This window comes from Panthera tigris, chromosome E2 (assembly GCF_018350195.1).
Source record: "Panthera tigris isolate Pti1 chromosome E2, P.tigris_Pti1_mat1.1, whole genome shotgun sequence".
Classification (NCBI taxonomy): Eukaryota; Metazoa; Chordata; class Mammalia; order Carnivora; family Felidae; genus Panthera; species Panthera tigris.
In genome coordinates, this window is record NC_056674.1 from 53977396 (window position 1) to 54004836 (window position 27441).

At 46.1% G+C, this 27441-nt stretch overlaps 1 protein-coding gene across 1 annotated transcript in view; it reads right to left on the reverse strand.

The window, feature by feature from the left end:
• The window catches only part of CDYL2 (chromodomain Y like 2), a 163500-nt gene that overhangs the window by 68606 nt on the left and 67453 nt on the right, over positions 1-27441 (reverse strand). The window lies entirely within an intron of this gene.

Here is a 27441-nt window from a genome sequence, read left to right on the forward strand (position 1 = left end):
AGAGAATATCAATGAAATCAAAAGCTAGTCCTTTGAAAGCATTATAAAACTGGTAAACTTCTAGCCAGACACAGGAAAAAAAAAAAAAGAAAAGAAAGTGAAAAGACAATTTACCTACAACAGGAATTAAAGAGCGAATGGACACCAAAAGAGACCCAGATACGCTTAGATATACCATCCATGGCTGCCATGGGCTGGGGGAACACAGAGAAGTTTAGGGCAGTGAGACTACTCTGTGCAGTATAATGCTGGACACATGTCATATACAGGTCTCCAAACCCATAGCGTGTATAACACCAAGAGTGGCCTTAATGTAAACTACAGGCCTTGAGTGATAATGATGTGTCAATGTTGGCTCATTAATTAAAAAAAAAAAAAAAGACAAATGATAGATTGATGAGATACTGACATATATAACAAAGGGTTGATATCCAGACTATTAAAAAAACACTTTTAAATCAATTGAAAAAATTAAAAACCAATAAAAATGGGCCAAAAAAAAGATAAAAAATTCAAAGAATTAAGAATGAACACAACAAATTAAAAATGAAGGTCGATCTCATCCTTCATCAGGAAATATAAAAACAAAACAATGAGAGAGTCAGGCAGAAATAAGGTTGATAATATATGTTGGCAAGGGTGTGGGGAAAAAGACAACCACGCGTGCCCCCGGTCACAGTGTAAAATGGTATCTCCTCTAGGGAGGGTAATTGGGTACCTACAGAAATTATACAGAAAGCACGTTTAAGAGACGTCTTAAAATGTTTTAAGTGCCCCCTGCCACACACAGGGTATAGAGAGTCACATTATACTAGCTGAGTCCAAAGGGACCCTGGGCAGAAAAAATGTGTGTCTTTTCTGAACAACATTCCACTTCCTGCTCTCTCTCTTTCATGCTAGTTAGTACCCAAGGATGCCCTGACTTGTTTCTGGTTGCAGGTAAGGAATAGTCCAGCCTCCAACATAGGCCTCAGTTCCACCCCTGAGGGACTGGGTGGAACTGAACACCCCACCAACCATCCCTGCACCTACAGGAGGACTGAGAAATAAACCTTTGTTGCATTGATCCCCTGGGAATAAAAAAAAAAAAACTGCACAAACCCTTGACCCAGAAATTTGGATTCTGGTATCCAATTCTGGGAAAAGAACGAAGTGTAGACTCTAAGTAACCACCTATCTAAGGAGCATGGTTAACAGAACTAAAATAGAGCTCTATGCTTTGAAAGGACAGTAGGATCCCACTTATGTTAAAATATGCATATGCATGGGGCGCCTGGGTGGCTCAGTCGGTTAAGCGTCGGACTTCGGCTCAGGTCATGATCTCGTGGTTCACGAGTTCGAGCCCCATGTCGGGCTCTGTGCTGACAGCTTGGAGCCTGGAGCCTGCTTCCGATTCTGTGTCTCTCTCTGACCCTCCCCCCATTCATGCTCTGTCTCTGTCTCAAAAATAAATAAACGTTAAAAAAAAATATGCGTATGCAAATGACAAAGGTCTAGAATAATCCACTGCTAATTGTCTGTAACTACCGCCTAATCATTAAAAATGGCTGGCTCTCGGGGCACCTGGGTGGCTCAGTCGGTTGGGTGACCGACTTCAGCTCAGGTCATGATCTTATACTCTGTGAGTTCAAGCCCCACGTCGGGCTCTGTGCTGACAGCTCGGAGCCTGGAGCCTGCTTCGGATTCTGTGACTCTTTCTCTCTCTGCCCCTCCACCTCTCACTCTGTTTCTCCTTCAAAAATAAATAAACATCAAAAAAGAAATTAAAAAAAAAATGGCTGGCTCTCAAGCAGGGAGTGGGATGGGAAAGAGGCACCAAGGGGGTCTTTCATTTTTATTCAATATTCTTCTGTATTGTTTAACTTTTCTCAATTGCAAGCTATTTATGTAGCCTCAGTGCCACATTTAAATCAATAAAAATATATTTTTTTAGGGGCCCCTAGGTGGCTCAGTCAGTTAAGTGTCTGACTCTTGATTTAAGCTCAGGTCATGATCTCACGGGTCGTGGGATCGAGTCCCACATTGGGCTCCATCCTGACAGCATGAAGCCTGCTTGGTATTCTCTCTCCCTCTCCCTGCCCCTCCCCCACTCTTGCTCTACCCGTGTCTCTCAAAATAAATAAACATCATATATACGTACATACATATATATGATGATAAACATCATGTTTATCATGATGATATGTTTATCATCATATATATGTATGTACGTATATATGATGTTTATTTAAATGTTTATGTATATATGTATATACACACACATATACATATATAGGGGCACCTGGGTGGCTCAGATCATGATCTCATGGTTCATGAGTTTGAGCCCTGCGTCAGGACTCTGCTGACATCTCAGAGCCTCGAGCCTGCTTTGGGTTCTGACTCTTTCTCCCTCTGCCCCTTCCCCACTTGCACTCTGTCTGTGTCTCTCAAATATAAATAAACATTAAAAAATTAAAAAATAAAAAACATACTTTTTTAATTAACGTATTTCCCATACAACTTAAATGACCAGTGAGAAGACATAATGGGAAGCATGAACACATGCCAAAAAAGCAACCAAAAAGATTAAAATAGCAAAGTTTAACTTGAGCAAGAAATATTGAGAAACCAGAAGAAAAGCCACAAAGTCCTGCAGAGATATTTTAAAGGGCTCAAATGAATGGAGCAGTATGTACAATGTGTTTGGATGGGAAGTCTTCATATATTAAGGATGTCAGATTGCAACAAGCTAGTCGATAAATATAATGCAGTTACAACCCAAATCCCAGTGGGGCCCATTTTCAGAACTGTACAGAATGATTCTCAAGTACCTCCGGGAGAATTAAACAAAAATAGTCAAGAAGTTTTGAGAAAGAAGGATAATGAGGAAGCACTGCCACAATTACATAATAAAACAATATAAAGCCGCAATCATTGTCTGCATAGTATTGGGGCGGAGGAAGAAAAAAATCAGCTGAACAAGACAGAAAGCCCACAAACATACCTTAGTAAACAAAAAAAAATCTATTTTTTAAAAAAAGTAGCATCAAAAATCAATGCCGAATGGAAGAATTCCTGGATTAGTGGCACTGGAACAATTAAATAGGGATGAGATGGAAAACACATCCTCACTTCACAGTAGAGGAATAAGAGCTTGGGGTTTACTTACCAATTAATTCCAGGTGGTCTCAACAGTCAGAAAGTTGAAACACAAGCACAATACTACACACTCCCCACTCCACACACAAAACCATGAAATCCAAGAAAATAAAAAAGGAATAAAGGTAAATAGCCATCTGATTTTTAGCTGAAAGATATCCTACAGTTTTTAAAGTTTATTCATTTATTTTGAGAGAGAGAGAGAGAGAGAGGAGAGAATCCCAAGCATGCTCTGTACTGTCAGCACAGAGCCCAATGCGGGGCCCGAAAGCACAAATCATGAGATCATGACATGAGCCAAAGTCAGGTATTTAAATGACGGAGCCACCCAGGTACCCCAAGATAGCCTACGTTTTAAAAGAATATTAAAAAAAAGGAATACTTTTTCATTCAAAAAAAAGCTGTAGATAAACAGAAACAAAATCAAATGGCACACAGTAAAATGGAAAAAACCAAGGCCAACGTCAGATAAAGCTTACTTAATAAATCAACCTATGAGGATCTCGAGAATATCATCAAGAAATGTACATAAATGAGCATGGGACAGGAAGAAAGTGTTCACAGATGGGATACACAAATGGCTATTCAATATGTAAAAACATTTTATCTCATAAAAGAACAAAAAATGTACACAAAAACAAGAAGGAGATTGTGGTGTTTAATCCATCAAATTAGCAATGATTTCTTTGAAAATCAATAATGCATTGAAGCTGGCGAGGGGGAGGTGGGATGGGCACGCTTGAGGCAGCACTGTGAAATAGTACAACTTTCAGAAAGGACTGTGACCATAGGTATTACGAGTCTTCACCGGTCCCTGTGCTTTGACCCAGCAAGGTCTCCTCAAGGACTCCGAAAACTTGGCAAAGCATCAAGCATGTTTACTGCAGCGTTAACGGGGAAATTAACTAAAACCTAACCCTCTCACAAAGAAGTTAAGAGGAAGCATGCATGCTCTAAAAATTGTATCTAACAAATAGGCTTTAATGATGTGGATAAGTGATGAAATATTAAAGTGATGAAATATTAAACACAGTGATTTTCATAACTGCAGGGAATTCTAGGTTGTTCCAGTAATGGCTTTCAGTGAACCAATCTTTCTGTGCCCATGCCCCTTTGCAGTGCCACTTTCCCTCTCTTGCCATCAGGGGTGGAGTCTGTTTTCCAACCCTTGAATCTGGACGAGCCTTGTGACTTGCTTTACCCAAAAGAATGTGGTCAAAGTGACGTTATTCAACTCCAGATGCTAAATAAGCCTTAGGAGACACTATAGCTCCTACTTTTTGCCTCCTTGGTTCACTGCTCTGAAACCACCACATGAAGAGGCTAGTCTAGCCTACTGAAGAATGACAGGACATGAGGTACCCAGGCATCTGCCAGAAGTGCAAGCCAGAAGCGTGGGTGTGGCCCTGTTGGACCTTCCATCCCAGCTACACGAGTGAGCCCAGATGTCACCAACACAGGCACCCACCGATCATGAGAAATTATGAACTTATTTTCAGTCACTGAGTCTACAACTGATACACCACAATACAAAATTTTATTACAGAGTTAGCTCCGTCATGTAGCACATAACACACATAATCCTCAACAAAAAGAAGAAAATGTTAACGGGGATATAAGACCTTATTTATAGAATTATCTCAAACACGTAGAATACACACACACACACACATACACACACACACACACACACAGGCGAAAAGGGCAGAAGGGATGTTAATAGGAATGTTATTTCCGGGAAGTAGGATTAGAGTTAATTATCTTCTTTATACTCTTATATTTACAAAGTTTCCTTTTATTCGTAGAAAATCTACATCTATAGCATTACGATGAACTAAGTTATCTCACCAACTACACTGTGGATTCCTTGTTAGCAGAGGCTATGTCTTTCAACCGTGAACTATGAGGCTTGTCACACAGTAGGTGTCCAATAAATGTTTGATAAATGAAAGAACATGGGCAGCCTTAGGCTTGTTACCTTCCCAGATTCAGGACGGGGCTGCAGCTGTTGGGAGTCCACCGTACCCTGGATTGCCCTTACATCCCCTGGTGGAGACAGGTGCCCGTGGGTCAATGGCCACTCATCCCAGATGCCCTACAGAAGGTCTCCTGGTCAGCCTGTGGCGGCTCGGGCCATAGGGACTGTGGGGTCGTCTAGGGACCATTCTGGTTACCCTGCATCATCCTCGGGCTCAAGAAGAGAGACAAGCGACCAGCCCTTCCCCCAGAACTGGAACGTAGGGGCCAGGGTCTACTCCATGCCTGGATCCTGTAAATGGGCTCCCCTGAGTCCTGCTCCCTGATGGGGATTCCCCAATCCCCTCCCAGAACCACACCTAGCCTTGCCCAGCCTTGGATAACATCCTCACCCTGTGTAACCAACGTGCTGGAATCAAACCTTGCATCCAGGTAGGCATAGGGGCCCCACTCCCCCTTTCCCAGCTGCACAGCTCTCTGTGTGCCTCTCACAGCACCTTACACTCAACCCCAAAGCTCACATGGGGCGGCTTCTTGAGCTGCACAAGGTGGCATATGTGTGCATGCGGTTGGGGGGGCTGGACAGTGAAAGTGACCAGTAAAAACTCAAATACCTGAGTTGAACAAAATGTTTGTTTGCCCCATTGATCAGTCAGATACATCAGGCAGTGCTCTCTGAATACTCACCAACTAACTCCCTTCTTTCCTTTCTTACCCTCCACTCACCCGTGCCAGACATCACTAATCAATCGCAGCCTCCACCCCAATCCCCCAGACTAACCCAAGATGCTCCGCACAGAATGTAGTACACAAAAACACTGAGCGAATTATTTCTTCAGTATAACACTCCAGACAGCCAAGGCTACCCTCTCTAGTTGTGTGATTTTAAATACCCTGGAAAGAAGGCAACCTCAGAGAGGCCAGAACCCAAAGCCTCCTCAGGTTGGCTTCCCCAAATTCCAGACATTTTCGTGGCGTCATTCTGATGTCCAGACCCAACACTGAAGTCATAATCCTTTCCTGATTTTTAACAGAATTCATGTTTACGTAAAAAAAAAAAAAAAAATCCTTGTTTATAACAGAATGACCAAGTCCAGCACTCTACAGAGACAGCCCCATAAAGTTAGGGGAACGCAGTTTATGTGAGCCCGGGCATGGGTCAAGCACTGGTATTTCAAGGGCACTATAATATAAGGTACAAGCATTTCATCACCTTTTTCTGGGAAAACTTTAGTAAGAGATCGTCGATGTCCCTTGGACCGTAAGTGCTTTCTCTCCAGTAGGACGTCAGGATACTGAGGCAGGCTACAGCACAGCACCTTACAGTTACCCAGAAAGCAAGGCAGATGGTATCTCTTCCAGAAGGGCTCCGGCACCAAGCTCCTCATTGCTGGGGCAAAGACAGTGCCCTTCCCTCCCCAGTATCCCATCGGAAGGTTGAGGAAGATGTCAGGTCAATGGAAAAAGCCAAATGAGGGGCGCCTGCGTAGCTCACTTGGTTAGGCGTCCTACTTCACGTCAGGTCATGATCTCACGGTTCCTGAGTTCGAGTCCCACGTCGGGCTCTGTGCCGACAGCTCAGAGCCCGGAGCCTGCTTCAGATTCTGTGTCTCCTTCTCTCTTTGCCCCTCCCTGACTCACACTCTGTCTCTCTCTCAAAAAATCAATAAACATTAAAAAAAATTTTTTTTAAAGAAAGGAAAAGCAGAATGGGATGGATACATGAGAGGAAACTCTCAATCATCCAAGAGGAATTGAAAAAGTCACATCCTTATCAGGGGACAGCCTCACCACTCTCCTCCAAGGGTGCCAACACATCCCATTTTGAGGATGAGACTCAGAGAGGATTTCCATCCAGGAGAAAACTCAACCTACCCCTTGACTGCAAAAGGCACCATTGTACCCAAGAGGCAATTGATAAATATTCACTGAGAGTCAGACTTCCTTTTAAAATTGAATGAATGGGGCGCCTGGGTGGCTCAGTCGGTTAAGCGGCCGACTTCGGCTCAGGTCACGATCTCGCGGTCCGTGAGTTCGAGCCCCGCGTCAGGCTCTGTGCTGACAGCTCAGAGCCTGGAGCCTGTTTCAGATTCTGTGTCTCCCTCTCTCTGACCCTCCCCTGTTTATGCTCTGTCTCTCTCTGTCTCAAAAATAAATAAACGTTAAAAAAAATTTTTTTAAATAAATAAATAAATAAATAAAATTGAATGAATGAATGAATGACATGTGGTTTTTTCCCCTTATAAACGGAAAGAACTAGACACTCATTTTGGAGTACAAATTGTTCTCGGTTCCAAATAATGAAGACAGAGCAGACAGGAATCAGGTAATGATGGAATCTTTATTATGAAGTAAAATCGATGCAATCTTTATTTGTTATAAAGCAAGATGAGGCAATTACCTATCTACATTCTTATTTTTAAATACGAAGATAGAAACGCTCTTCGGGCAACGCAGCCCGTTTGCAAATGGAATAGAAGCGTAAGTCGCCGTACAAGAGAAAATACAAATAGGAAAGGTACAGTGAGTTCTGCTGCAACTTGTTTTGAAAGCACAAATCTGTTCCAACGTAAATCATAGGAGGGGACAAATGGGGCCTAATGTGAATCTGGCATCTGCTGGTACACGATTTTCGCCCGCGAGAAATACTAGGGGAGGCAGAAGCCCACGCCGGCCGAACGGAGCCCCCGAGGACGCACCAAACGCACACACACTCACACGGCAGTCCGCTGCCTCCATTCCCCGTGTGCGTGCCGTCCACGCGGTCCTCGGGTCAGGCAGCCCTCCTCGCCCCACCTCGGGGTCACTCCCACGCTGCTGGCCTTCTCATAGCCCCTTCTGCAGGCCGGTGTATTTCTCGGCTGCTTCCTACATACAAAACTGTGCCTGCCCCCTTCTTTCTTTACTGTCCCTGACAAACGTTCTGACTTTTGTGCCTTAACCCCCGCTTTTCCCGTAAGCCCTGATTCCGGAGAGCGTGGTGATGTTGAGGAAGACCTAAGTCACATGACAGCACGCTCTACCGTACGTGGAAGAACGTTCTTCATGGCTGATTACTTAAAGGCAGTAACACAGCATTACACAATGCTACTACCCTTGTAGCAGTCACCTGCCAGCATTTACCAGGTTCTGTCCATGTCCTTTGAGCAAGTAATCCCACATCTTTGGGCCAAGTAAAACATAATTCAGTGAGGATTGTGGGCATAATCCAACATGAAAAAGGAAACTAGATGTGTGCATGAAGATGCTCATTGTGATACCGATGTGTGTGTGTGTCTGTACAGCTACAAACATTGCAATTACAAAGGCTGGGTAACCAAATGGCAAATGATCGTAACATATTGTTTGCAAAGTGAAGGGGGGAAAAAGGGATGTAAACTGAACAGTATGAAAACAAAAGCTGAGAAGACAATGGTATTTGCTCACATGCGCACACAAGCGGGATTTGCGTTTTGAATTTTTAGAAATCGAGTCACCAAGAAGGGTTTTAAATATGCTAATTTTCAGTTGTGCTAAAAATCAGAAATAGTTCTTCACTGAGTATCACATACCCAACGCACTACTTATTTCAAGATGTGAAGGAAGTGATTTGAAATTTTAGTTTCCTGAATACATATTTTTGTAACAGGACCAATCTGAATCCTGAACCACAGCTGGTTATCTTCAGTAGTCACTAAAACTAATTTGCAGCCCTGATTCTTGCCGTAAATAGGGAAACAATAGTCCCTCTGCAACATGTCAACACACAGGGCAAAACATACCAACAGAAAGTAAAGGTTTTGTCAAATGCCTGGCAAACAACTCGAAGCTTGCCCGTGGACTGTGTTAATGGGAGAAAAGCGGGTGGGAGGGTTTGATGTAAGCAGGGCTATTACCAATGAAGACGATTTTCTGGACAAACCAGACAGCCAACAGGAAGTGGGGTGTTTTCATGTTTAGCACAGGAGAAATCACCCAATGGAAAAATACAAAGTCCGTATCTTGAGCCATTGGGGTCAAAATCTCTTCAGCAGCCCAACGTCTCATGCAGAGTACCAGATGTTGACTGTGGGGTGGGGAGGGTCGAGGGTGGGCAGGCAGGCCTGCACGCACACCTGGGAGGGGGCAAAGGCGGAATTACTTGGAATGTTTAACAGAAAGTCCTGTTTTTATGAACAGTTCCTGAGTCAGCCTTCCCACACCAGAGAGTTCTCTCCTCTGAACACCTGGGATGCATTGTAGACCAGAGTGGTCAGGCTTTGCATCCCAACAGCTGTGGGATTCAATGGAAGCTGCCTGCTGTGTGACCTCGGCAAACGACTTTACCTCTCAGAGGCTCCCTTTCCTCTTCAGAAATGCAGGTATAATAGTATCTCTCGCATGGCTGTTCTGTGGAACAGATGTTTTTATGAGAAACACACCTGGCCCTAAGAGGGGCTTAATAAATACTCATTAAATCTGAGGCTTAATTTTTCAAGAGACAACTCCTATTGCCTCTACTCCCAAAGTTTACCTCAGGCCTGATGCCCCCAGAAGGAACACACTTGATAGGACACTGAGGGATGGAGAATCCAACAGGATGGAGAATCCTGAAGGATCCATTATCCAACCAACACTGGATCAGGCCAACCAGCTTCACCAGTATGTGTGGGGGACGGCGGGATCGGGAGGCAAGAGAGTGTTAAGTGTTAAGCAATGTTCTTCTCACTAAAAAAAAAAAAAAAAAAAAAAAAAAAATCCAACCCCTGGCCTCCTTGGTAGCAAAGGTGGACTTTCTGCCATTGTCTAACAGAGGGACGAGAGGAGAGGCCACGCAGACATTGGAAGCCAATGGCACCGAGGTCCAATGGATGTGGGTTCATAAACGAAGCACTTGGCTGCATGCAAACTTGAACAAGAATCTCTCTCCAAGACAATGTGGGTATGTCCTTGAGGGTATGGCCTATGATCTACTGAGCTCTGTCTTCTCCTCCGCCTCCTGCTCGTAACGCCCCGTGCGATGTCCAGCGCGTAGTAGGTACTTACTAAGTGCCAGGTGGATACGTACAAGGGGCGGCGGAATTATGGACGAGCGCACTGATGGATAACTAGCTGGGTGAAGTTCTGAGGCCAGCTGAGAGGGGCTGTGAGCACAGCGCACTGTGGGAAAAGTCTGAAATAAATTCAGGTGGCTCAATCAGGTTGTCATCTGCCGTGTGTTAAACAACCGTTCAGGAGACTGGCGGTCATTTTAAAATTAAATCAAATGGCCACTTAGATGCCCTGTAGCAGCAGGTGTGGGTTACTGTCCAAGATGTTCCGTTTGCATATTGAGGCTTAACCCAGAGCTCAAAATATCCCCCTGAACTTCTGATTAGCTTCAACCGGAGTCAATAGTCATCTAGAGATGACCGAGACCTTGACATTTATTTGTCCTACCACCCTGCCTCTCTCGAGTCTGTGGAAGTGATCCTGTGTGGGGCTCTGTGGCTAGAGAATCAAGAGCCATCCATTTGCACCATGCTCTCTCGGGACACTCATTCTTAAAACCCAGCAGCCCTGACGTGAGGAAGCCTAAGCAAGCCCCCACGCAGAGTCCGCACGTGGGTGCTCCAGCAAATGGCGCAACTCAGGTCCTCACCAACAGCCAGTACCAACCATCAACCGTGCAAGCAAAAATGTTTCCAGACGGTTCCAGTCCTCAGCCATCGAGCCACCCCAGCTTTAGGTCTTCCCAGTGGAAGCCCCAGACACCACAGAATAGGAACAAGCCATTCTCACATTCCCTGTCTGAATCCCTGACCCACAGGATCCAGGAGCATTAAAATAAGAATGTTTTACAATTAACTGATGGGATGGTTTGTTTTGTGGCGATGTTAATTGCAACACTAGACTTGAAACACTGTCCCCAAACCCAGACCACTTAGCTTGAGCCTTGACGTCGAGCCTCTGTCCTGTTAGCCCCTGAAGTGCAGGGGGTGCCCTTTCCTCCTACAGCCTTAGATACTTTTTAGGGTCTTAATACCTAACACCAACAAAATAGATAAACCAAGAGGCTGCTGTCGACCTGGTTTGTCACCCACCATTTATACACCTGTTCTGCATCTTGGGCATTAGATTAGATTTTGCTACAAGTTCTGGACACTTCAAAAAAAGTCATTTAGCCTATCCTTGACACCAGCTCTCTCTGCTTTCCAGCTGTTCTATTCCATAAAATCCAAACATACCTCGTACAGATGCTAACCTGGAAACCCTGAGAAGAAATACCATCTCTGCTCTTCATATTCAATCCAACTGACTCTAAGGTTCATTTAAGGCTTCTCAGTGAAAGGTGAATTACTCCAAAAATAGACTGATAGTCTGATACCACATTTAAAAAAATCTTTTTAACGTTTATTCATTTTTCAGAGACAGAGAGAGTGAGTGGGGGAGGAGCAGAGAGAGGGGGAGGCACAGAGTCTGAAGCAGGCTCCAGGCTCTGAGCTGTCAGCAAAGAGCCCAACGCAGGGCTCGAACCCACGAACTGTGAGATCATGACCTGAGCCGACGTCAGACACTTCACCGACTGAGCCACCCAGGCGCCCCAGACTATCATCGCATCTAATCAAAAACTCCACTGTAGAGATCAGATGAAAGGGGAGCATTTAAAAAGCTCCTTTCGTGGACAGGAAGATGCCGAAGAGCAGCTCTGATATGGTGTTGCAATCCATCCCACCAAGCGGGAGGTCTCCAGAGCCTTGGAACATGCTCGCAGCCCTGGGAGGCATGCAGGATCAGACATAATCCCCAGTTTGGAATATCAATAGCCACTGAGGGATGGTTAAGCTCCTGCATCTGAGTGGACACGTCTTACTCGCCTGAAGGAGCGACTGAGATGAGATCTAAGTAAGTGGAACCGAAGCAACGTCGCACCGACAGAACCGGGACCCTGGTCCAAGTAAGCTAACTATGGCTGCGCGGACCAGAGCAGCAAAGAGGCAGAAATGCTGTGTCTGGCTCAGGCCCCAAAGGGGGAGGGACTTGAGAGCACACACTACCTTCCTGTATCTTGACACAGGCCTGAGGGAGGACACAGGGATTCTGTGGGCCCCAAGTCATGACACCTTCATGGTCAACAGTCACCCAGGGCGTTGGGAGACCATAAGCACCACCACTGACGCTGCAACGAAGCCACCTGTCGGAGGAGAGTAGTTATCATGACAACCACAGGGTTTCCATCCTTACCTGTCACATTAAAGACCTGTTATTTTACCTCCTGAATTTCCTTCTAAGACATTTACGGTTCTCCATTTTGGAAGAGCAGGCCATAGCCTCACAGCAGCCCTCCAAACGAAATCCCTATTCCAGGGGCTCCTGGGTGGCTCAGTCGGTTAAGCGTCTGACTCTTGGTTTCGGCTCAAGTCATAGTCTCACAGTTGTGAGTTCGAGCCCCGCAGTGGGCTCTGTGCTGGAGGTGCGGAGCCTGCTTGGGATTCTCTCTCTCTCCCTCTCTCTGCCGCTCCCCTGCTCACAATGTCACTGTCTATCTCAAAATACATAAACTTAAAAAAAAAAAAAAGGAAATCCCTATTTCATCTCAGCCACCTTCCCCACATTCCCCACACTGCTTCCAGAGAGATTTTTTTATCATAACAAGAATCTAATCCTGTCACTCAACCCCCCTGCGCCATTCCCACTTAAAACTCCAGTGGCTTCCCAGTGCCCAAAGGAAAAAGTGAAAAATCCTTCATATGGTCCACAAGGCACTGAAGTTGGGCATCTACATCTGCCTACACCTCCTGCCTCCTTACTCTCTATTCGCCTGCTGCTTTCTGGAATCGTCTATACCTCCCATCCTCACCTCAGGGCCTGGCCCTGATGCCCTGGAGGGTGCTCTCATCTCCCACACCTCTTCCTCCAATTAACTCCAACCCACTCCTTAGATTCAAGGAGAACTGGGTTGTGAGCCAGACTTCCTGGGTTCAAAGTCCAGCCCTGCCAATGACTTGTAGTTATGCCCCAGGGGGGAGGGCGGGGCAGAGACCTAAACATCTCTGTGTTTCAGTTGCTCCTGGGGATGACAATCATTGCTGCTTCATGGGGTCATTATGAGGACAAAAGAGTTAACACCTGTAACTTAGGTAAAAACAATTGCGACAGGACCTAGCATATAAAAAGCACTCAGTAACTATTAGCTCCCTATTCTTAAACCAGCTCAAATATCACTTCCACAGAAAGAAGCCTCCTCTGTGGCTCCCCATAATAAGATTCCTTCCTAAATGTCCTTTGCCTCAAGCACTTGCTGCTTCATAATTATGCATCCTTTAGTAGGACTATTTGATTATTGTAGGTTCTACCCACTGCTCACAAGAGTATATGTCTGTTTTTGCTCACCCAATATGCCAGTACGTAGCATGGCTTCTGATATACAGTAGATACTCAAAATCCTATAACGGATGGATGGATGGATGGATGGATGGATGGATGGATGGATGGATAGATGGATGGGTGGATAAAAGAGTAAATGAATGGATGAATGGACAAATGGACACACAGATGGATGCATAGATGAGAAGATGAATATATATAAGACAGATGAGTGGGTAACTGGATGGATGGATGGATGGATGGATGGATGGATGGATGGATGGATGGAGATAGTCCAGATGACACAGAGTGTGGAGGCTAGCCACTCCTAACTAACCAACCTTACACCCAGCAGCTTCACCTTCGGGATTACACAGAATCCTGGACTATCTTGTGCGTCTTCTATGATGATCTTGAACATCAACGGTTCTTTCCCACCTCACTATTTTCAGTGGGCCCCATCTTATAGTCCAAGGGGGACTGAATTTCCTGATGGCACTACAGTAAGATACCCTAATGGTAAAACATTGAACACAGCCACTGCCTCAAAGAGAGGTCAACAGAGACACAGGTAGCCTGAGGTGGGGCATTTGAAAGCCCCCGGCCCTCCTTCCAAGATTCTACCAGGGCGCCATCTAAGGAGGCTGTTTGCCCCTCTTGGAGCCAAGAAGCGCAAACCTCCGTGGAAAATTGGAGATTGAGCCGGATCCCTTCTCAGGTCTTCTCCACTATCAGGGAGGCATTCATGAGACATGCTGGGCACATGGAGTGGAGAGATGAGGCCCCTGACCCTGGGGGTCGTCCACGGTATGTAGAAGACAGACAGGAAGCTGATAATTAAGTGATTAATTAATTACAAGGGTGCAAATAACAGGGCATACAAGTGAATGCAGGGTGGTGGGGGAGGAATCTCGATCATATACCAGAGACTCCCTGGCATGCAAAATGTGACACGGCTGTTAGAACAGCTCTCCCGTGTGGTCGGTGAAGGCAAAAGAGGGGAGCACCGGGAAGGCATTTTTCGATTCAGTTTCTCACCAGAAAGGCCAAACAACGCTACAAGGACTCACAGAGAGGCACAAAGGGTGCCCAGCTCTCCCTACATGTGTGATGTGCCTCTGTTGTCCCGGGCAGATTGGGTGCTTTTTCAAGCACTGGCACCGAAGTACCCCAAGAAACCCAGGAAAGGTGATTATCCCTACTTTACAGATGTAGCAACTGAGTCTCAGGTGGGGTTAAGTGAGTTGGTCACATGGCCAAGCCAGCAGGGTAACCCAAGACTGTTCCCCAAGCTCACGCTCTTACTGCTACACCAACACACAGGGAGTGAGACATGGGTTTTGTTCTGGCTCTGCACAAAACCGAGGGACCTAATTTAAAATAAAATGTTGGGGCACCTGGGTGGCTCAGCAGTTAAGTGTCCGACTTCGGCTAAGGTCATGACCTCACCATTCGTGGATTCAAGCCCCGCACTGGCAGCTCAGAGCCTGGAGCCTGTTTCCGATTCTGTGTCTCCCCCCCTCTCTGCCCCTCCCCCGCTTGTGCTCTGTCTCTCTTTCTTGCTCAAAAATAAACATTTAAAAAATAAATCAAATTAAATGCTAATAAAAAAATAAATGCTAAAAAAATAAAATGCTAATGCATAATAACTGTCAAAATAATCTGCAAGTAAAACTCACAACTTGTTTAAAGACGGATGAGAAACTGTCACATAACAGACAAAACAGTGACAACCTCATGGCTGCCATGCCACTAAGCACCTGACGTGCACAAATCCATTTGCTCTTCGCATCAATTCACTGATGAAGAGGTTAGGACCGTCATACCAGAGTTACAGATGTAGAAACTGAGGTTTGGAGGGTTGAAGTGCTTGCTCAAGGACCAGCCGTTGAACCCAGGCCTACCTACCCCACTACCTGAGATCCGTATCGCCTGACCGTCATAAACACAGTTGATTTATACTCTGATGCAAGGCAGGTTGGAGGAGAGTTGGCCAGGCTCAGGAGCGGAACTGGCCACTACATACCAAGATGTAGCTGAAAGAGCTGAAGTCCAGTCTGTTCAGTGTTAACCTGATGCCAAAGGCTTCAGCAGCAGATGGTTGGTGGTGGGTCATGGGATGGAGGACCCAGAACAGTGGGCCAGCAGGTGGCATGGGGAAACCTGCCCAGGTAAGAGGGTCCCAGAAGCCAGGCCTTTGTGGAGACAGAATGCCAGTCCCGAAGAAAGGTACTGACCAGAGCAAGGCAGGGCCTGGGATCTGGAAACACAAGCAGGGTAGAGAGGAGGCAAGGACTCAGGGTCAGGGAACAATGCAGGGATCCAGGAGCAGAATCAGGAAGCCAGGTGGAATTGTTCTAGGCAACAAGACCAAAGTTCTGAGCTTGGCAACTTAAATGCTCCCAGAGAACCGAGCAAGAGCTCCTGAGGTTCCCAAAGAACTCCTTTGAAGAGAAGAACATTCTTTTGGCAAGTGGTGAATGAGCACCTGTTATGTCCCAGGCCCAGGAGAGGCCCTGAAGATAGAGCCTTACATAAGACAGACACAGTCCTTACCCACCGTGAGCTTGAACTAGGGATTCAATACAAGCCAAGATCATCATGACCATCATTTTCATTTTCTGCATCATCACCTGGGAATAGGGTCTACGAGTCTTCATTTTAACAAGACCACTCACTAGTCGTTGGCATGTGATAAATTTTGTTTTCACCTCTGCGGACAGTTCCTGCTTTTCCAATATGGGGACCAGCCAGCAACTCGAAATTGAGACAAACAAGTATCCGTACCCCAAGCTCCCTGGAGGAAACCACGGTCACCTGGGATCCCAATCCTGAACCCCTTCGTGCTGCCATCTGTCCTAGGAGGCTAGACATAGTGACAGGAAACAAGGAGGACGTCCCCAACAAGCTTCACACTGTGCAGTCATGGAGGACAGGAAGCACCTTGCTCACAGCTTGTGTCTGTCTGCGCAGAGATTATGGCAACAGAATCGGCCCAAGGGGAAACCGAGGTCTTCCTTGCTCACCTTCTTTCCCAGCCCAGCCCTCCTCTGGCATTTCTGCCTCTCAACACCGTTAATTCAGGGGGGCTTCCAAAGCACCATCCATTTTCCCTGTGCTGGATCATTTCCCAACAGTGTTCCCTGCCCCCCATGCCTCCATACTGTAAAGCTACCAGCCTTTAATGACAGAGCAAAAGGTGGGAAGAGAGGGAACTGGGGCTTCTCCAGGGCCCCGAGACTACATGACATGCACACAGACTGAGACGAACGCACTCAGCTGGTTCTGGGAGCGCACCTCCATTCCCCTTCCCTCCCCGTCCGGTCCATGCTGGATCCTGGAAACCAGTGACGCTCACCAGAACTCTGAATGCCAGGAAACCAATGAAGCAAGGACTAGGGACTAGGTCTGCCTGTGCAGAGTTGATGCTACTTCCTGCCATGTTTGCGAACACTCACCATTTAGAGCCCAATGACCGGGCAGTGTACAAACAAGCCACGCACATGAATGCCTCCAACGAACCTTGTTGTCGTTTTCATTTGATCCCAACAGGAAATACTCGGGCGATGAGTGTGCGCTCTTCTAAAGAGCAAAGGAACACCGTGCTCTGCTGAGAGTCTTTCCACGTCGAGGGCACTTTGCCAGGAACTGTCTACCCGTGCCTTCGGTGTGGCTTCTGAACAAGTCGCTGCTGCCCGAAATGCAAGTCCCCGGGCATTTCTCCCTGGGCCCCAGGATGCATTTTCCTCCCGGGCCAGTACACAAATGAGGGTTGGCTGCAGCTACACGCGCTCGTTAGCGAGTGACCGCGGCAGTGGGCTTGTAATATTTGCAATGCCGTTTCCGGTTTTAAAATTAAACCCTGAGAGCCCAACCAACTTCAGAAACGGAGCGTGTGTGGTTGCTTAAAGGCTTTCTTTAGAGTCACTACGGGGGTAACTGATCTTGAATAAGAGAATAGACTAAAATAACCAGAGAGAACCCACATCTTATCATCACGAGGAAGTGGCCACAGAGAGATGATGTGCTCATACTCAAGAGACTCTGAACACGGCACACACGTTTCCGCTGCAACCCCAGAAAAATGTCACCTGCTCGCAGGCAGTCGGAGGCATCCTCCTCAGTGTCCCCAGGGCCCGAACCAAACCAGGAGTACGATAAATCGCGATGAGAACGATCCCCCCCCCCCGCCCCCCCAGGACAAGAACAGTGAGGAGAACGATCGCTGCCATCCTCTGGCTGTCCCCACGTGCAGGGTCCCGTGAAAGGCTTCACGTGCAGGAGCTCACAGATTCCCCGAAGAAATCCTCCGCAGTAACCACTGCTCTCGTTCCCATCTGATAGGTGAGCAAACCGAGGCTCAGGAAAACTCAGGGGTCTGCCTACAGTCACACCCTGGAGCCTGGATTCAAACCCAAAACTGACTAAAGCCTGAGCTCTTTCCCAAGGCACAAGCAGGTCTGAGCAGAGAAAACGCTGTCCCGCAGGAGAGTCCCTCCATTGGGACCTACTGGAGGAAGTGGCCCATCCGCCCATCCACCACCCACAGAACCCGAGGCCAGGAGCGCCTCCCACCCCACCCCCACTCCACACTGGGGGGCCAGGCACCAGGCAAGGCCAGGGAGAGATTCCGACCATTGCCCCGTGCCGGTACCTACAGGCTGTGCCAATGCCCCCTGTGGAGATGCTCCCTGATGACGAGGGGGCTAGGGAACTCCTCAGGAGCTCAGGGAACTTCTAAAAGAGCTCTGTAAACAAATGAAAACAAAAGCGCCCAGGGATAAGCGAGCACTGAGTCGTCATATAATCGATAGCAGCACTCTTTTTAGTACTGAGGTTCTTGGCTGCACATTAGCACCACCTGGGGAGTCTTTAAAACACCAACAGGGGCGCCTGGCTGGCTCAGTCCGTTAAGCGTCCAACGGCGGCTCAGGTCACGATCTCCCGGTTCGTGAGTTCGAGCCCCGTGTCGGGCTTTGTGCTGACGGCTCAGAGCCTGGAGCCTGCTTCGGCTTCCGTATCTCCCTCTCTCTCTCAGTCCCTCCCCCCGCTCGCACTCTGTCTCTCTCTCAAATTAAACAAACACAATTAAAACTTTTTAAATACCAATAAAATGTAAGTAAAGAAGACAAGCATGAATAAATGGATGAACGAATGAAAACCAATGCTCAAACCCCAAATTACTGAGGTAACTGGGTTTGGGATATGGCCTGGGCATCGAGGTGTGATCCCAATGTTTACAGGTACGTGGAATAACAGAGCGCCTTACAATCAAAGGGGTCTCAGAGTCAATGAAAGCAAAGGCTGTGCTCAATGCTCAGAATTTACCCGAGGAACTCAGATGCCCCGAACACTCCTGCTCCTTTTCATGAGAAAGCACATCAGGGCAACAACAGCGAAACGATCCGCAACAGGATGGCTCTGCGGGCTTCGTGTATATTTTCTCTGTCTTCCTCAGAACATACATAATACTGGCTTTATAAGGCCCATCTCGCATATTAGAAAGCTGACGCTCAAAGAAGTTCCATGAACTCGCCCAAGGTTACAGAGGAAGTCATTGGCAGGTCCCCAAGCCTGTGCCCTTTCCAAAACAGCGTGCTGGCTTTGCCATATACTGTGTTCCCTCTACATACAGGGCTAGGAGACAGAATCCAAGGGTACGTGAGCCACAAACCCTGAACTCCGAGAGCTTATAATCCACTCCGGGCGGCAGACTGGCACCCGAGACATCATCCTCCAGATCACCCTGAGCTCTCCAGCACGCCAAGGGCTGAGGAAGTCCACAGAGGAAAGCTGATCCTTGACAGGAAGAGTCGCCTCCCATGAAGAAGAACTCTCTGGACTTGGCCCTTGGAGGATAAGAAGGGCTTCTACGAGCACAGCAGAGGGAGAGGGCAAAGGCACAGAGGGGCCCTGGAGCCGTGACCCCACCCTGCCGCAGGGTGAAGGCCTCCGACCTGCTAAGGTCGACAGGCGTGCTGTATACCCTCCCTCTAGAGCCTCCTGAACTGCCACGGTGCCAGCTTCCGGCACCTGCTTAGGCTTACCGTCTGCCTCTGGGTGCATGCAGGTATGCGACGTAGGTCCGGGAGTTCCTGGAGAGAAGAAAAGCAGCCCCAAGAGCCGTCTCGAGCCGTCTCCTCCTAGGAGCTGTGTCTCCCGGCACAAAGGCTGCAATCCCGGTGCGTGGCCCCGGGAGTAGGGAGCTTTGCCCAGAAGGGTTGTATTAATTAATCCCTGGCCTGTTATCAAGTCCAGCTTTGGCCTCGCTGCCCTCAGGAGCCGAGCCAAACATCCAATCTACAGTTTGTATCCTGTCTGCGGCTGACTCTGAGGCTGGGAGATGGGACGTGGCTAAGTAAGCACCTTAAGTCCAACTCCTCCTGAACCCCAGATTCACCAGATGCTGACCTCAAGGGTCAGAATGCACCCTGCCTTGGGAAGCACCACCACACTCCAGATGCTAGGATCCCACTGGGGGACGAGGTGAGACAAACAGCCCTCCCTCCCTGGCACACTGACTTTACCTACACAAATCCTCCTCTTTTCTGCTTGATCCTATGGGTTACTGCCCTCTGTTCCCCACGGAGGGGTTGGCAAACCACAGCCTGCAAATCTGGCCCACCGCCTATTTTTGTAAATAAAGCTTTATGTGTAACACAGTCAGGCCAATGTTTGTTTACATATTGTCTCTATGCAGCCACTTTGCCATCACAAGGGCAGAACTGAGCAGCGGACAAAGAATGAATGGCCTGCAAAACTGAAAATATTTATTACTCTCTGTCTGCCCTTCCACTTAACCAGTTTGCTGATCCCTGCCAGAAACAAAGAAGAAAAGGAGGATGAGGGCGCTGAGAGAAATGACTTCTGTCACAGGGCTCTTACTTCCGTGCTAGGACGGTTCTTTCTCTCAAAGAACACATCTGCTCTAAAACTCTGGAGATAGGGGCACCCAGGTGGCTCCGTCGTTGGAGCACGTGACTCTTGATTTCAGCTCTGGTCATGATCTCCCGATAAGACTGAGCCCCACATCGGGCTCTGCACTGAGCATGGAGCCTGCTTGGGGTTCTCTCTCTCTCCCTCTCTCTCTGCCCCTACCCTGCTCATTCTCTCTCTCTGCCCCTACCCTGCTCATTCTCTGTGCCCCTAGCCTGCTCATTCTCTCTCTCTCTCTGCCCCTACCCTGCTCATTCTCTCTCTCTCTCTCTCTCTGCCCCTACCCTGCTCATTCTCTCTCTCTCTCTCTCTGCCCCTACCCTGCTCATTCTCTCTCTCTCTCTCTCTCTCTCTCTGCCCCTACACTGCTCATTCTCTCTCTCTCTGCCCCTACCCTGCCTATTCTCTCTCTCTCTCTCTCTCTCTCTCTGCCCCTACCCTGCTCATTCTCTCTGTGCCCCTACCCTGCTCATTCTCTCTCTCTCTGCCCCTACCCTGTTCATTGTCTCTCTCTCTCTCTCTGCCCCTACCCTGCTCATTCTCTCTCTCTGCCCCTACCCTGCTCATTCTCTGTGCCCCTACCCTGCTCATTCTCTCTCTCTCTCTCTCTCTCTGCCCCTGCCCTGCTCATTCTCTCTCTCTCTCTGCCCCTGCCCTGCTCATTCTCTCTCTCTCTGCCCCTACCCTGCCTATTCTCTCTCTCTCTCTCTCTGCCCCTACCCTGCTCATTCTCTCTCTCTCTCTCTCTCTCTCTCTCTCTCTCTGCCCCTGCCCTGCTCATTCTCTCTCTCTGCCCCTACCCTGCCTATTCTCTCTCTCTCTCTGCCCCAACCCTGCTCATTCTCTCTCTCTCCTCTCTCTCTCTCTCTCTCTCTCTCTCTCTCTAAATAAATAAACATTTTGAAAAAAAGAAAAAGAAAACTCTGGAGACATCCTCCTTCATTCAGGTCAAGATGCTCTCATTAGCATGGCTCATAAGATCCTGTAAGACGCTCCATCCACCTCAAACACATGACACACGCATGGCATGAAGGGTATGTGCGCCTTGCCTGCAGTAAGGGGAGCTGTTTTATGAAGCGATTGTTTCACACACATAGACATACACACACATTTGTGTAGCGAGCCCACAATGCAAGTTTCTTTTGGGAGATTCACTCTCAAAAGTCTGCAAGCCACTACGCTAAAAAGAACTCTATGAATTAGATCTCACAGATAGCCACTTCTCTGCAACACCAAGTCACAAGACCTCCCACCTGGACCTGTGCCGCGGCCTCCCGCAAGGTCTTCCTGCTTCCGGCCTTGACCCCCTACCAATGCATTCGGCACACGGTGGCCAACTCCAAAAGGCCCCGGGGTGGTTTCCCACGGCCTTAGGAACTAAACCTAGGTTTCCTATCCCAGCCCATGGCATTAGCCACGGTCTGGAGCCTGCCTGCCTGCCCCACTCTGGTACCACACTCCAACCGTGCTGCCTTCTATCAGTTCCTGGGACATGCTGAGCTCTTGGCCACCCCAGAGTCTCTGTGGGTAGTTATCATCCCTTTGGATGCTGGGGTTGAACGGGGCTTCGTTAAGTGAGGCAAATACATTAACGGACTATGTTGGGGGTAGAAGGGGCTTGAATATTCCCAGTTCCCATACACATACACTCACATATGCGTCACCAACTCCTGTCCACCCTTTTGTCCCCACTTGAACATCACCTCCTCGGAGTATCTTCCCTGACACCCTATATCAGGGACGCTATATTTTTAGCGCTCTTTTCTATCCCTTGCAACACTTACTGAAGTTATAATGGGCAATCTGTGATTCGCGGTGACTGTCCCCTTTCACCGGTGGATGGCACGCCCCATGTAGCAAGGTCTAAGTGTGTCCTGTCCACCGCCGCGTCCCCACCAGGTCCCCCTGGCCCCCGGTAGATATCCAAGAATGGATATCTCACTGAATGACTCGGTCAACAAATCTCACCCTACTCTCTGCAAATCTCAGCCCACAAACGTCAAATTCTCATTTTCACGCTTAGGAACTTTACTCAGTCACTGTGCCCTAAACTGTATCGGAAGTCCCAGCAGTGCTCAAGCAAGTCAGTGTCCAACTAACCTGAGAAACCTGAACCCAGGAAGAACTGGAAAATACTTGGCACATTCTTCTCCTGAAAGCCTGCCGGCCTCATGTGGGTGGTGTGCTTTTGTGACAAGCACGTGTCCCCCTACTCCGGGGGAGTGGAGATCAGAGTTCTCTAAGGTCCAGGTGAGTGAACCCCATTTTTTCAAATCCTCACCTGCCCCAAACATTCTTGGTATCATTCCACCCACAAGCTTCTAATATGCTGGGACGTCGAGCTTTCATATTCTGAAGATGGGTGACAATTTAAAAAAAAAAAAAAGCAGTGACATCTATTTCAAGTTCAAAAATGATTTGCTAATCCAGAAAAAAATGTCAAGTTCAGATGAATTAAGACTGGCCATGAGTTCAAACTGCAGAAGCTGGCTAACGAGTCCTTGAAAGTTCAGTACAAGATCCTATTTTTGTGTATATTTGACACTTTCCACATGAACACTGAAAATTATTTGATGAGTACTGAGTGACTCTAATCAATATTCATCCATATGTTTGCTTCCAATAAGAATTTGTTTTTAAAATTGGCAATGAAATGAAGGAGTCTGTAAAATAAAGAGATTGCTTTTAGTACAACAAACAATAGTACAACCCTATCTCCAATGTAATTATAATGCTTTACTAAAATAACATTAAACTATGGATGAATTTCTAATTACATTAAAAAGTAAAATTCTATTTAGAGCAAGTTTTAAATAACTAAAAACACAGTCTCAACTACAGAGCTTGGCATTGGACACATATTTATTGAATGAAAGACCAGCTGAGGCATCTAAAAAAACAAAGAAGTGAAGCTATTTTTAGCTTAAGTAAAATGAAAAAAACAGATTAATAACATCTAGGGTTCAGATCCTGGTTCTGATATCCTTCTCCAATAAAAGGAACAAGGACTCCTTGGAGAATTGGCTGATTCTAGGAGCGAGGCGGGGAATAGACAAAATGAACCTTGAGCATCTTGTGGCACCAATAGGTAAAAAAGTGACCCAGAAAGGGGGGAGAGGGTAGAGGCATATCAAAAGGACAGAGGAGCCAAGCTGAAAGAGCATCCAGGGGCCAAAGCTGAAACAACAAAGCAAACACGAGAAATAATGCAGTGGCGGCTTATAACCAGATAATCAAGATTATAAAATAAATATCCACGAATCTGATCATATCAATTAGTGATCTAATAATTAGACCACTAAGGGAGAAGAGATAAATCTCCCATAGAGAGGAATTCTGAATAATTTATGTAGATATTCCCCCATCAAGAAGGGGGCACTTAGCTCCCCACCCATGAGTGTAGGCTGAGCTCCATATGAAAAGAAAAGAACCATCACAGTGGAGAAACCAGACAGTCATGACCTCAGCCAGGTGATCAAGTCAACACCAGTAGTGACAAGTCATGCTGACAGCAGGCACCCTTGAGATGATGTGATGAGAAAGGCACTTCACCTCTGGGGTCTTCCTCGTAAAAACTCATCACCCAGTCTCGTCATGAGGAAAATATCAGGCAAACCTAAACTGAGGGACACTATGCAAAAAATACCTGCCGGGTATTCCTCAACACTGTCAAGAACATCAGAAATGAGGAGAGTCTGAGAAACTTACAGATCAGAGGAGGCCAAGAAGACATGACAACTAAATGTAATGTGTTAGCCTGGATGGGATCCTATGTTCTATAAATGAGCCACAGACGGCCTCTGTCTACTGACCTCTGGGTTGTTTACTTCTTCATAGCAGGTTGTGAAGCCCATGGTGCAAAACTCAAAATCTTGCACATCTAATTGTTTTAAATATAGCCCAGATGAGCAGTTTCCAGCCATTTACAGTCTGTTTGCTTTGAATACTCTGCAAAACTGTGCCCATTATTTGCTGGTGATAGGTAAGATAAACTCTGTAACTATAAAGACTGCAGGCTCCTGTTGCCCTTTGGAAGTCTCTGACCCAAAGACACTTCGTTGGGCTGGGAAACGATACCCCTTCACCTGTCCCTTCTCCTCTGGGAGTTCTCCGCTCTCCCCCTTGAGTAGCGACCTCTGTCTACCATAGCCTCTGGACAGTCTCATGCTGTGAAGGGTATCTTCCACATGCAAACCTGTCAAAGCATCACCGGAATAAAGCTTGTGCATTCTACTGACACCTTACCGTCCTATCTTTTTCCTTGACCAGCCCCCAAAACCCTCGATTTGGGAATAACAACATCAAAAAAAGGATGTCAGGGAAAATCTAACGAAGTCCAAACAAAGTGTAAAGTTTAATCAGTAGTGATTTACCAATACCAATCTCATTGTGACAAATGAGAAGACCAGGGGCTATCATCCTTTCCCCAGTGTCCATGCATACAGCATAAATGTCACTCCAGGAGATGTGAGCTTCTGTCCCCACCCCTAGCCTTGCAGTGGGATAGAGGTTCTGCCCCAGTGGAGAGAGGCCATCAGGAGTGGCCTGGGCAAACTGATGTTATTTGGAACAGAGCATGGAGAAGATCATGCCTAAGGACATTGTTGAAAACAATGGAGACATTCATGGCAAGCAATTAAGAGGGGACTAGTAGTTCCATGAAACTAGTAGGAATACACAAAATGACAGACAAGTCATAAGTTTAAAAGAGAGAAGCAGAGAAAGGGACAATCAAGAAGGGACCTTCTGGGATCACACTCATCACTGGAAATCCAGAGGCCTGGGCATATGTGTTAGGCTATGCCCACTCAGTAGCAATCAGAGCTGGATGTGGAGCAGACTTGAAAGCATTCGCCTAATGGACCCATTAGCAAAGCGTAGGAGCCTTACTGATTCAAGGGGTTTAAGTATAACCTCTGATCAAACATGACTGAACAATAAACTACAATACTTCCGGGAAGATAGGTTCAAAACCACACTCATCCCTGTTGGTCTGTCTGCATGCCTAAGACTGTGTGCATGCCTAAGCTACACCCTTTCGGAAGCAACCAGGGAAGGAACATCCCAGATACCAGACCCCAGCACAGAGCAAAATCGTAAACCATCTAAGCTGTGAAAGTAGTCTCCAAACCACACACAAACCCAATGGTCAAGAGTGAAAATCTAACTGGTTGGAGGGGCATAAGCACGACTTTTAACCAATAAGTATCTTATGTTGACCCAAGGAAACCCAAGGTTTCCTGTATCCTTGGGAAACCAGGATAACAGATAAAAATAAGAGGGAAAAGCTGAGCAGGGACATCAGAAGGTACACAGTGCAGGGAAAATAGACTTTACAAAATTAGCTCAGCCTACCTATTAAACACACAAATAAATGAACAAACATAAACAACAACAAGCCATGGTGGGGGTGGAGAAGAAGAACCAGTATCCAGATTTGTTACAATATATTACCTAAAATGCCCCATAATCAAAAATTATGAGAGATGGAAGAAACCATGAAGGTGTGATGAATACACAGGGGGAAAAAAGCAGGCACCAGAAACTGTCTTTGAGGGGGCCCACACATTGGATATAGCAAAGACTTCAAAACATCTATTATAAATATGTTCAAATAACTAAAGGAACCCATGTTTAAAACATTAAAGGAAAGTATGATGACTATGACACACCAAATAGAAAATATCAATAAAGAGATAGAAATTATTTTTTTAAAGAGAGTACCAAATGGAAATCCAGGAGTTGAAAAGTACAATAACCAAAATGAAAATATCATTAGCAAGGCTCGACAACAGATCTGAGTTAGTAGAAGACAGAATCAGCAAACTTAAAGATAAATCAGTAGACACTATACAACCTGAAAATGAGAAAGAGAAAAGAATGAAGAAAATGAACTGAGCTTTAGAGAAATGCAGAACACCATTAAACACACCAATATATGCATAATGGAAATGCCAGAAGAGAAAGGAGAAGAGAAAATATTAAAAGAAATAATGACTGAATATATCTCAAATTTGATGAGAAATACTAATCTACAAGCCCAAGAAGCTCAACAAATGCTAAATAGAATAAACACAAAATCACACCTGAATATATCATAGTTAAATGCTGAAAGCCAAAGATATGGAAAAAATCAATATAAGAGTAAGAGAAAAATGACTCATTATATATGAGGGAACTATAAGATTAATAGGTGACTTCTGACCAGAAACAATGAGACTAAAAGGCAGTGGGACAACACATTCAAAGTGCTGAAAGAAAAACTATCAACCAAGAATACAATATGTAACAAAGATAACTTTCAAAAATTAAAGCAGAGTAAAGATATCCCAAGATAAACAACACAGTATTTCTTATAAAGCAAACAGTTAAATAACAAAAAAAATATATGTATAGCTAATACTCCAACAAAGGAGATTTAAATTTTTTTCAGTTATTCAATTACTACACAAGAAGGTAGAAGAGTTGGGGAAAGGAACAATGTATAGATAGGACAAGCAGAAAACAAACATCAAAATGACAGAAATAACACTAGACATACCAATAACAATATTATATTTAAATGACCTAAACACCCCCATTAAAAGGGATTGCCAAATTGGATTTAAAAAGCAAAAACCAACTATATGCTGGCTACATGAAACATACTTTAAGTACAGAGACACAAATTGGTTAAATGAAAAAGGATGGGGAAAGATGTGTCATGCTAAATTTCAAAAGAAAGCTGGAGTGGCCATTTGAATGTCAAAGTAGATTACTCAGCAACGTGTATCACCAGGGAAAAGGAGTTATGTCCTAATGTTGAAAGGGCCAGTTCATCAAGACGACATAAGCATAACATTTATGTACCTAATAACAGAGCTTCATAATACCAAAGGCAAAAACTGATAAAAAATGGAAGAAGACAGATCCACAATTATTGTCAAAGGCTTAAATATACCTCTCAAAAAAATCAATAAAACAAGTACACAAAAACTCAGCTCATATATAAAAGAGCAATACGGAAAAATTTGAATACTACTATCAACCAACTTGACCTTGTGGCCAATCCACCAGTACTAGTGACTCCTACTTGACTAAAACGCT